Consider the following 12553-nt stretch of genomic DNA (forward strand, 5'->3'; position numbering starts at 1 on the left):
ACATAACTCATATAATACTATATCGTCATCGAACGTTTAAGCGTGCGGGCCCTATGAGTTCGAGAACTATGTAGACATGACCGAGACACCTCTTCGGTTAATAACTAATAGGGGAACCTAGATGCCCATATTGGCTCCTTCATATTCTACAAAGATCTTTATCAGTCTAACCGTTATGACAACATACGTAATTCCCTTTGTCCATGGGTATGTTACTTGCCCGAGATTCGATCGCCGGTATCTTCATACCTAGTTTAATCTCGTTACCAGCAAGTCTCTTTACTCGTTCTGTAATACATCACCCCATGACTAACTCCTTAGTCGTTTGCTTGCAAGCTTATGATGTGTATTACCGAGGGGGCCAAAGATACCTCTCCGATACTCGGAGTGATAAATCCCAATCTCGATCTATGCCAACTCAACAAACACCTTCAGAGATACCTGTAGAGCATCTTTATAATCACCCAGTTATGTTCTGACGTTCGATAGCACACAAGGCATTCCTCCGGTATCCGGGAGTTGCATAATCTCATAGTCGAAGGAATATTTATTTGACATGAAGAAAGCAATAGCAATAAAACTGAACGATCATTATGCGAAGCTAACAGATGGGTCTTGTCCATCACATCATTCCCCTAATGATGTGATCCCATTATCAAATGACAAATCATGTCCATGGTTAGGAAACCTTAACCATCTTTGATCAACGAGCTAGTCTAGTAGAGGCTCACTAGGGACACGGTGTTTGTTTATGTATTCACACATGTATTAAGGTTTCCGATCAATACAATTCTAGCATGAATAATAAACCTTTATCACGAATAAGGAAATATAAAATAAGAACTTTATTACTGCATCTAGGGCATATTTCCTTCAGTTTTCAATGTGACTATAGCGACCCGACCTCAAACGGTCAAGTCTCTGTGCTTCAGTGTCATCCCTGGATCGGTAATGCTGACACACAAAGTACTCGAAGGATTTATAATAGAGTAGCAATCACACACTTATTACATCGAATGTCTGAAAAGAGAACTTATTATAATAATATGGCTTAAGGCCATCTAATACGATAACAGTGGAAGGCTTGGAAGATAAAGTGAGTCCATCAACTCCAACGACATAGCTGAGCTGCACGGCAACGACCTAACGAACCTTACTCCTCGTCTGAAAAGTCTGCAACATAATATGTTGCAGCCCGAAAACGGGCCAGCACATGGAATATGCTGGCAATATAACACAGTAGAGCAAGAACAGAATAATGCTATCACTACATGCATATTTGGCTGGTGGAAAGCTCTATGGTTATAGTTTTTGCGAAAAGCCAATTTTTCCCTACAACAAAGGAATAGATTTTAATTTAACTATCATGGTGGTTGAAACATTATTGAGAAGGTTCCTCCAACTCAATCCCAATTAAAGTAATTAACAACCCAACAATATTAATTAAGAGTGGTGAGATACTTAAGATACTCCAAGTACTAGATACTCAAGATTGTCCATAACCGGGGACACGGCTAACCATGATTAGATTGTACACTCTGCAGAGGTTTGCACGCTCTTCCCCACAATACTCGATCGCCTCCGTTAGATTTCTCGCACTTCATGATGTTTAAGAAATGGATGACCGAGAGACACTCTTTCAGAAACATTAACTCTCTACTCCGGGCGGACCATACCAAACCTACAACCCTCTACCCGCTGATCCACCTCTTCAAGAGCTTCACATAACTTACTCAACTATGCTAGAGCCCATAATAGCTTGTGGCTGCACATGGAAGTTTCTAGCATGAATGATCTCAGTTCCCTTTGAGCCTGGGTGGCGGTCCATAGGAAAATCACACGGAACCCCGGGATTTCCAAAAATACAGGCAACACTGGGCACTCCAGGTGCCTCAATCCACCCAGATATGTATTTAAGTTGCCACCTTAAGTTGAACCATTAATTGACAATCTCACATCTGTCATGGATTTCACTCAAACCAAACCACGTCTACGAGCATAGCATAGCAATATAAGCAACGCGTAGAAGTAACTCCCAAGGGTTTGATATAAGAGGGCTATAGGTTCTACCTCAACAACTACTTCCCAACCCACAAGTTAATGACATCCTATTCATGCAATGTTTGAGGATTGATTCTAATGCATAAAAACTGGGTATGGAAAGAGTATGATCAATGTGTTACTTGCCTTGCTGACGATCCGCGAAACCTAGGGACTCATAGTAGCACGCTTCGCACTCCGGGAATTCTATCGCAAACAAACAATAGCATACATAAGCAACAAGCAGAGATGCACGGGCAAAACTCAAATAAGAGAGATTGACCAGAAAGTTCAACTTAAGAACTCCGGTTTGCAAAAAGAATCAAATCGAACGGAGCAACGAAACTCAAACGATGAAAGAAACAAGATCTGTTTACTAATCTGAACTAAAGTCAAATTTTATAGTACCAAAATCTTGTTTAAATTGATTAAACAGAAAGAGGGTCTTGAGACGAAGATCTAGGCGCTTGAATCGCCTGATTCCGATAAACGAGCGAAAAGATAAACTGAAACGAAAATCGGATTAGAAATCGCGATTGAGAATAATCGTGGAAAAATCCGATTAAAAGAAAACTGACGAACAGTCTAACGAACGAGCGTTCGTTATCTGCAACTAACGGGCGAAAACCGTTCGTTAAAATGAACGTACAGACGAACGTCCGCTAAGTAGCAGAACCGGGAAAAACTGGTGAACCGATCTAAAAAAATGAACTAGTTTTTAAAAAAAAAACCGGCGGCGGTGGATCGGCGCGTTACCTCTCCGGCGAGGCAGCTCTGGCGAGGCAGGGCTTGGGCGGCGGTCTTGTAGGGCGGCTCGGCGGCATGGGGCAGCTGCAGCGCGGGCGACGGCAGGCGGCGGCGCGGGCGGCGGGAGGCGGCGACGCGGGCTGCGGCGGCGGGGCTAGCGAGGGCTGCGGCGGCGGCGACTTGGGGCTCCAGGGGGGCCTCGGGGTGGGTTTTTAAAGGGGGGCGAGGCGACGGCTCCAACTTGGGGAGGGGGTCGCGGCGGCGGCTCAGACTCTTCCGAGTCCGGCCGCGGCATGGGACGGGGAAGGCGGTGGCGCGGGGTTGGGCCGGCCTAGCTCGGCTGGGCTTCGGCCCGGTCGGGCGTTGGAAGCTTTTTTTAAATAATTCCGCCGAACAGAAAATAAATCCTAGAAAATAAAATAAAAATCTAAAAATGCCAAAATAAATTTTCACCGTCTAAATAAAATATTTAGAACGAGATGAATATTTTCTTGGCCCTAAAATGCAATTTTGATAACATGCAAATTTTCTAATGCAAATAAAATCCAAACAAAATCAAATAAATGATTTTAATATTTTTCGTACGATATTTCAATTATTTTGGAGAAGTCATGTTATCTCCTCTCATATATATTTTAGTATGAAATATTTTTCGAAGAGAAAAATAATTAAAATAAAAAATCCTCGTTTCATTATTTGATAAAAATCAAATATGAAAACTGGGAAATCCCCAACTCTCTCCGAGGGTCCTTGAGTTGCTTAGGATCTCGAGGATTGCGGAACAAAAATGCAATAAAATATGATATGCATGAATGACCTATGTATAACATTCCAAATTGAGAATTTGGGATGTTACAAACCTATCCCCCTTAAGATGAGCCCTCGAGATTCGTGTTGGCTAGAAAATAGGTGTGGGTGGTCTTTGCGAAGATCATCCTCTCGTTCCCAGGTGGCTTCATCCTCGGTATGGTGGCTCCACTGAACTTTGCAAAACTTGATAACCTTGCTGCGGGTGACTCGGCTGGCAAACTCAAGAATCTTAACTAGCTTTTCCTCATAAGTTAAATCACTGTCCAACTGAATCGCCTCCAAGGGTACTATATCTCTTAACGGTATATCGGCCATCTCAGCATGACACTTCTTCATCTGCGAAACGTGGGACACATCATGAACTCCTGACAGTCCTTCAGGTAACTCCAACTTGTAGGCAACTTCTCCCATACGTTCCAAAATACGACACTGTCCTACAAATCTCGGGGCTAACTTTCCCTTACCTCCAAAATGTTTCACTCCTCGTAAGGGTGATACTCGCAGATATGCTCTATCTCCAATTTCATAGGTTACCTCCTTGCGTTTCGAGTCTGCATAACTCTTCTGCCTGGACTGAGCTATCTTCAGTCTATCACGAATCAGCTTATCTCTTCAGACTCCTTGATCTGGTCTGGTCCAAACAACTATCGGTCTCCTACTTCATCCCACATCAACGGCGTTCTGCACCTTCGTCCATACAGGGCTTCGAATGGTGCCATCTTCAACTGGCTTGGTAGCTATTTTTGTATGAGAACTCTGTGTAAGGCAAATTGTCATCCCAACTAGATCCATAATCTAGCGCACATGCTCTCAACATGTCCTCCAGAATCTGGTTGACTCTCTCAGTCTGTCCATTCGTCTGCGGGTGAAACGCTCTACTGAACTCCAATCTTGTTCCCAAAGTCTGGTGTAGCTGATGCCAAAACTTTGAGGTAAACTGTGTTCCTCTATCTGATACGATGGTCCTCGGAACTCCATGCAGACATACGATCCTAGACATATATATCTTGGCCAACTTCGCACTTGTATAAGTGGTTTTCACTGGGATAAAGTGAGCCACTTTGGTCAAGCGATCAACTACTACCCATATAGAATCATATCCTGATTTGGTCCTGGGCAATCCGGTGATAAAATCCATGCCAAGTTTATCCCACTTCTACTCAGGTATCATCATAGGCTGTAACAATCCTGCTGGTTTTTGATGCTCTTCCTTCACTCTCTGACATACATCACATACGGCTACATACTCGGCAATATCCTTCTTCATCCCCGTCCACCAGAAACGTTCCTTCAAATCCAAATACATCTTGGTGTTTCCGGGTGTATCGAGTATGGTGAGTCATGAGCCTCCTGAAGTATTAACTTCTGATCTCTGGGTTATTGGGCACATAAACTCGGTCCTCAAACCATAAGGTGTCATGCTCATCCTCACGAAAACCTTTGGCCTTTCCTTTGCTCATTCTCTCTTTTATCTCGGCAATCTCTTTGTCATCCTTCCGAGCTTCCCGAATCTTACCCAACAATGTCGACTGAACATCCATTGTTGCAACAAAACCTCTTGGAACAATCTCTAATCGAAGTTCCATCATGTCCTCTGCCAACTCCTTCGGTAATCCCGTACTTGCTAGGATGTTAGCATAACTCTTCCGGCTCAAAGCGTCTGCTACGACGTTGGCCTTACCTGGATGATAGTGCAGCTTCATGTCATAATCCTTTATAAGCTCCAACCATCTCCTCTGCCTAAGGTTCAGCTCCTTCTGTGTGAAGTTGTACTTCAAACTCTTATGATCCGTGTACACATCACAATGATTTCCAATAAGGTAATGCCTCCAAGTCTTCAATGCATGCACTACGGCTGCTAGCTCCAAATCATGCGTGGCATAATACAACTCGTGAGGTTTTAGTTGTCGTGAGGCGTACGAAACAACTCTTCCGTCCCGCATAAGCACACTTCCAAGTCCTAAGCGAGAGGCATCACAATACACTTGGAATTCCTTACGTATATCTGGCAGGGTCAGCACTGGGGCTGTAGTCAAACATTTCTTCAACTCCTGGAAACTTGCCTCGCAGTCTTCCGTCCATTTAAACTTAGTATCCTTCTTGAATAATTCAGTCATTGGCTTCGCAATCTTGGAAAAATTCTCAATGAATTTCTGATAGTATCATGCGAGTCCAAGAAAACTGCGGATCTCGCTAACTGAAGTGGGTGCCAACCATTCAGTGACTGACTGAACCTTGCTGGGGTCTACTGCTATACCTTCTCCTGATATAACATGTCCAAGGAATACGACTTCCTTCAACCAAAACTCGCATTTGCTAAACTTGGCATACAACTGGTGTTCCCTGAGTTTCTTGAGAACTAATCGCAAATGCTCCTTGTGCTCCTCTTCATTCTCCGAATATACCATTATACCATCAATAAACACCACAACGAACTTGTCCAAATATTCCATGAATACTTTGTTCATCATGCTCATGAAATAGGCAGGAGCGTTAGTCAGTCCAAACGACATGACCGTATACTTGTACAATCCGTACCGCGTGGTGAATGCAGTCTTTGGTATATATTTCTCTCTAATCTTCAAGTAGTGGTATCGCGATCGCAAATCGATCTTCGAAAACACCTTAGCTCCTTGCAGCTGATCAAACAGACCATTAATCATCGACAGTGGGTACTTGTTCTTAATTGTCACTTCATTCAAGGCCCGATAATCAACAACCATTCTTAGGGATTTATCCTTCTTCTCAACCAAAAGCACTGGGGCTCCCCAAGGTGATGAACTCCTTCGAATGTAACCTTTCTCCAATAACTCCTTGATTTGTTTCTTAATCTCCTCCAGATCATTCGTGGGCATCCGATAGGGTCTCTTGGATATTGGCTCGGTACCTGGCAATAGCTCTATCAAAAACTCGATGTCTCTATCCGGTGGCATGCCTGGTAATTCCTCTGGAAAAACATCTGGGTAATCCTTCACTACAGGCACTTCCTCCTGAACAACTCTCATGAGGGTATTCACTTAGCTCCTTCTGGGCACATGCCTAGATACATACTTAATCCTTTTTCCCTCCGGGGTGGTGAGATAAATCGACTTACTAGCACAGTCAATGCTTCCTCCATACTTTGACATCCAGTCCATGCCTAATATCACATCCAATCCTTGTGACTCCAAGATAATTAGGTCGGATGGAAAAACATGTGTGCCAATGGTTATGGGTATCTGGTCGCACCATCGACTAGCCATATACTCTGCTCCAGGTGAACTCACTAAAAAAGGGGTCCTAAGGGTTTGGGTTGGTAGTCTAAACTTATCCACAAATCCCCTTGATATGTATGAATGCGATGCACCAGTATCAAAAAGAACAAGAGCGGTAAATGACTTAACCAAAAACTTACCTATAACCTCGTCTGGCTGCTCTTCAACCTCCTCCACGTTAACGTGGTTCACTTGTCCTTTGTTGAATGGATTGGGCTTCTTCCCAGCGCTCCTATTTCCATTTCCATTCTTCCCTTCAGGGCACTCCGTGGCATAGTGTCCAGTCTTCCTGCACTTAAAGCAAGTAATGTGACTTAGGTCTCTTTTGGCGGGTGTGGCTGGATTGGAGCGGTTCTGATTGTTGTTGGCTCCGTTCCCATTCCCATTATTAGAACCATTGTGGTTATGTGATCCTCCTCCGGTGTGGTTATGACCTCCATGGTTATGAACAAGTCCTCCCGAGTTCGGGGTTAGGCGAGGCTTCTACTGAGCTCCTGAGTTATACCTCCCTTGTCCATACTTCCTCTTACAGCTCTCAATCTGCTGCTGCTTCCCTTCAATCATAAGAGCCTTATCTACCAACTCCTGGTAGTTGTTGAAGGTTGCTACCATCAACTGCATGCTCATCTCATCATTCAGCCCTTCCATAAACTTCTCCTGCTTCGCGGCATCTGTGGCCACATCGTCAGGGGCATAGCGAGACAACTTGCTAAACTCATCCACGTACTGAGCCACAGTACGGTTTCCCTGGCGTAAGTTGCGAAACTTGCGCTTCTTCATATTCATAGCCCCAGTTGAGACATGGGCTGTGCGGAAAGCTTGCTGAAATTGGTCCCAAGTGACGTTGGCTATGGGGAAAGCAGCCGTGTAATTCTCCCACCATGAGGCTGCTGGTCCATCCAATTGATGTGCGGCAAAGCGCACCTTCTCAGCATCTGTGCAACCTGCGATGGTCAACTCCCTTCCAATACGGCGTAGCCAATCATCAGCAACTATAGGCTCGGTGCTACTAGAAAACACCGGCGGTTGTAACCTTAGAAAACGGGCTAGGTTGTCAACTAGCGGCGGGTTGTTGTTGTTGTTGCCCTGGTTCTGAACTAGCAATTGCATCAAGGTGTTCTGCTGCTGGATCAACTGAGTGAGCTCCGGAGGGAAGGAAAAACGGGTGTCACATCTCGGAGGCATCTGATGGGTTTAGATGGAAGAGATCAGAATAGAAAAGGGGTCTAATGAGCAAGCACTACCCATATGCACATGAGACAAACACAATCATTTCACTCAATCAATCAAGCAAGGGCATACAAGCGGTCTAGAACTCTCACAAAATTGTTCAACTGCTACTAAATACATGGGGAAATACTACTAATATGTGGTGGTCATCTAGAAATTTTGATCGGTGGAAGACTCCATGATATCTGCTCCAGCTTCGTCTTCAAAGTCATCATCACTAGGGTCGGAGTCGGTGTCGTCAATGATAATGTAGTTTTCCGGGCAAGTGGAATCGTCGTCTTCTCCTCCAGGTGCTGGATCTCCCATGAATACTACGATCTTCTTAACCAGGTCGTCATTCTTCTCCAGTAGCGTCTTAATTTCCTCCTCATATCCATCGCGTGTAAACTTGAGTTCTTCCTCCAGTTCGATGATCCTAGTCTTCGCCTTCTTCAAGTCCATCATGTCTGCGCACATCTGGTTCTCCTGACGCCGAGTGCGCTGGTTTAGCTCCTGGATGAAAGCTGCAATGGTTCTATCCTTCTTGGTGCTGATCACTTCCCATTGCTCGTCTCGGCGCCCACAAATCAGGTAGATAGTGTCCTTAAGATCCTTGTCGTAGACTTCTCCAATGCGTCCCATGGTAATGTGGGCTGCCATGCTCTTGCCCAGACTCCAGGTGGGTGCTTCGAAAGAAAATTCTATGGGTTTAGAGGTTGGCGAGAACGTCCTTCCTGGAACTTGTACTTGAATCATCCAGCGCTCCTCTTCTGGTAAGGTGGTGTTGTACGTCCCAGTGAAGCTTGGTATTCCAATGTTCAAGTACCTAGTGACTTCCTTCAAATGGCGTCCAAAAGGTGTGTCTTCATCCGGTTGTGCAAACTTGTTCTTCATCTCTGCCATCCTAAGGAGTAGAAAATGGAGAGGAGTCAGGAATGAGTAGAGAAGAGTGACCTAGGGTTTTTATCTTAGTGGTCGTGTCCTACACTCAGTGTGTGCTCTGATACCATCTTGTAGCGACCCGACCTCAAACAGTCAAGTCTCTGTGCTTCAGTGTCATCCCTGGATCGGTAATGCTGACACACACAGTACTCGAAGGATTTACAACAGAGTAGCAATCACACACTTATTACATTGAATGTCTCAAAAGAGAACTTATTACAATAATATGGCTTAAGGCCATCTAATATGATAACAACAGAAGGCTTGGAAGATAAAGTGAGTCCATCAACTCCAACGGCATAGCTGAGCTGCACGGCAACGACCTAACGAACCTTACTCCTCATCTGAAAAGTCTGCAACATAATACGTTGCAACCCGAAAATGTGTCAACACATGGAATATGCTGGCAATATAACACAGTAGAGCAAGAACAGAATAATGCTATCACTACATGCATATTTGGCTGGTGGAAAGCTCTATGGTTATAGTTTTAGCGAAAAGCCAATTTTTCCCTACAACAAAGGAATAGATTTTAATTTAACTATCATGGTGGTTGAAACATTATTGAGAAGGTTCCTCCAACTCAATCCCAATTAAAGTAATTAACAACCCAACAATATTAATTAAGAGTGATGAGATACTTAAGATACTCCAAGTACTAGATACTCAAGATTGTCCATAACCGGGGACGCGGCTAACCATGATTAGATTGTACACTCTGCAGAGGTTTGCGCACTTTTCCCCACAAGACTCGATCGCCTCCGTTAGATTTCTTGCACTTCATGATGTTTGAGAAACGGACGACCGAGACGCAGTCTTTCAGAAACATTAAGTCTCTACTCCGAGAGGACCATACCAAACCTACAACCCTGTACCTGTTGATACACCTCTTCAAGAGCTTCATGTAACTTACTCAACTATGCTAGAGCCCATAATAGCTTGTGGGTGCACACGGAAGATTCTAGCATGAATAATCTCAGTTCCCTTTGAGCCTGGGTGGCGGTCCATAGGAAAATCACATGGAACCCTGGGATTTCCAAAAATACATGCAACACTGGGTACTCCAGGTGCCTCAATCCACCCAGATGTGTATTTAAGTTGCCACCTTAAGTTGAACCATTAATTAACAATCTCACATCTGTCATGGATTTCACTCAAACCCAAACCACGTCTATGAGCATAGCATAGCAATATAAGCAACGCGTAGAAGTAACTCCCAAGGGTTTGATATAACAGGGCAATAGGTTCTACCTCAACAAATACTTCCCAACCCACAAGTTAATGACATCCTATTCATGCAATGTTTGAGGATTGATTCTAATGCATAAAAACTGGGTATGGAAAGAGTATGATCAATGTGTTACTTGCCTTGCTGACGATCCGTGTAACCTAGGGACTCATAGTAGCACGCTCGCACTCCGGGAATTCTATCGCAAACAAACAATAGCATACATAAGCAACAAGCAGAGATGCACGGGCAAAACTCAAATAAGAGATATTGACCAGAAAGTTCAACTTAAGAACTCCGGTTTGCAAAAAGAATCAAATCGAACGGAGCAATGAAACTCAAACGGCGAAAGAAACAAGATCCGTTTACTAATATGAACTAAAGTCAAACTTTACAGTACCAAAATCTTGTTTAAGTTGATTAAACATAAAGAGGGTCTCGAGACGAAGATCTAGGCGCTTGAATCGCCTGATTCCGATAAACAAGCGAAAAGGTAAACTAAAACAAAAATCGGATCAGAAATCGCGATCGAGAATAATCACGGAAAAATCCGATAAAAAGAAAACTGACGAATATACTACCGAACGAGCGTTCGTTATCTGTAACTAACGGGCGAAAACCGTTCATTTAAACGAACGTACGGACAAACGTCCGCTAAGTAGCAGAACCGGGAAAAATCGGCGAACCGATCTAAAAAAACGAACTAGGTTTAAAAAAAAACCGAATCGGTTTTCAACAAAAAACCTATCGGCTTTCGGGTTCCGGCAGACCCTTGAGGTTCAAACACTGGGGTGCGTGCAGAGATTTCGCCTCCTACCTACCTGCACCCCTCCGCCATGCTAGGATCTAAACTAAGGAAAGAACAACACAAGAGACATGGGGTTTATACTGGTTCGGGCCACCGTTGTGGTGTAATACCCTACTCTAGTGTGTGGTGTGGTGGATTGCCTCTTGGGCTGATGATGATGAACAATACAGGGGAGAACAGCCTCGCGAGGGTCTGTTCTTGGTTGGGACGATGAACTGCTCGGAGGAGTTCAGTCACCTTTTTCTCTCTCTCTCTGTTTTCCTCCGACCGACCTGATTTCGACCCCAGCTTGTTTCTGGGTTGGCTGGTTCTCGATCCTCGATCCTCGATCCTTGATCCTCTATCCTCGATCCTCCCCTGGGGGTGGCTAGTCCTATTTATAGAGGCCCTGGTCCTCTCCCCAAATATTGAGCGGGAAGGGAGCCAACAATGGCGGGCTAATTTGAAGGGGGACAGCAAGTATCAGCTATCCTGACAAAACTAGTCTTCGCCTGTGCAAAGCTCTGGTGATGACGCCGTCTTGGGCTCCACGGTGACCTCCGCCTCGTAGTACTCCTGGTCTTGGTTTCGTTGCACCGAAATGGCAACCTTTGCCTGATGCCTCGGTACTCCACGGCTACGCTTGCCCCCTTTGCACCAAAGAGGGAAGGAGGACGCTGCGGGGGCTGGCACCCGCCTGGCGCCCTGAGTCATCATGGCTTGCATCATGGGCACCTCGTGAGGTACCCCGCCTTGATCTCTCCGCCCCCTCGTGAGCCAGCCTGATGAGGCCGTGCCTGAGGAAGCTCCACGTCGTCCGCCCCGCGAGGCTTGGCCCCTCGCGAGGGTCTTGGGTTTGTGTTGGTGAAGATGGGCCGTGCTAGGCCCCTTTTGAGCCACGCCGCAGGCCGCAGGTAGGCAAGTCTGGGGACCCCCATTCCCAAAACACCGAGAGTAGCCCCCGGGCCCAAGGCGCGCCCGGACTTGGCCGTGCAGGGAGGCGGAAGGGCAAGAGCGAAGCGCCGCGGGCCCTAACAGCCTGCGGCCTTGGGCGCTGCGTGGCAGTTGACTGGACGTGGGCGCCTTAGCAACCACACGAGTTGATAAAGGAGTGGCATCCGCCTAGGCCCTGCTTCTTGCTTTCTTCAGTTGCTCCTCAGATCCCCTTTCTTGCGCCTCTCCTTCCTTCCTCTGATATTTCCAGACCTGCTCTGACCGCGCGACCTAGGGAGCCATGGCGCCTCGTCAGCCCCTGGCCGCAGCTTGGTAGTCGTCTGCCCTGGACTCGCCGAACATGTCGGAGGCGGGCCTTGCTCGGTTGCGCCAGATGGCGATGGCGTGGGGCATCGACGGGGAGAAGGTGTTTAAGGCTGGCTCCGCCACCCCTGAGGGTCAAAGGAGCACCTTCTATCCGCTCTTCGTAAGTGCCATTGTTGCTGGCCTGGTGCCTCCCTTCTCCGAGTTCTTCTTCTCTGTCCTCCGCCATTACAAGCTACAGGCTCTGCATCTCCATCCCAACTCCGTCCTTCTCCTGGC

This window comes from Triticum dicoccoides, chromosome 1A (assembly GCF_002162155.2).
Source record: "Triticum dicoccoides isolate Atlit2015 ecotype Zavitan chromosome 1A, WEW_v2.0, whole genome shotgun sequence".
NCBI lineage: Eukaryota > Viridiplantae > Streptophyta > Magnoliopsida > Poales > Poaceae > Triticum > Triticum dicoccoides.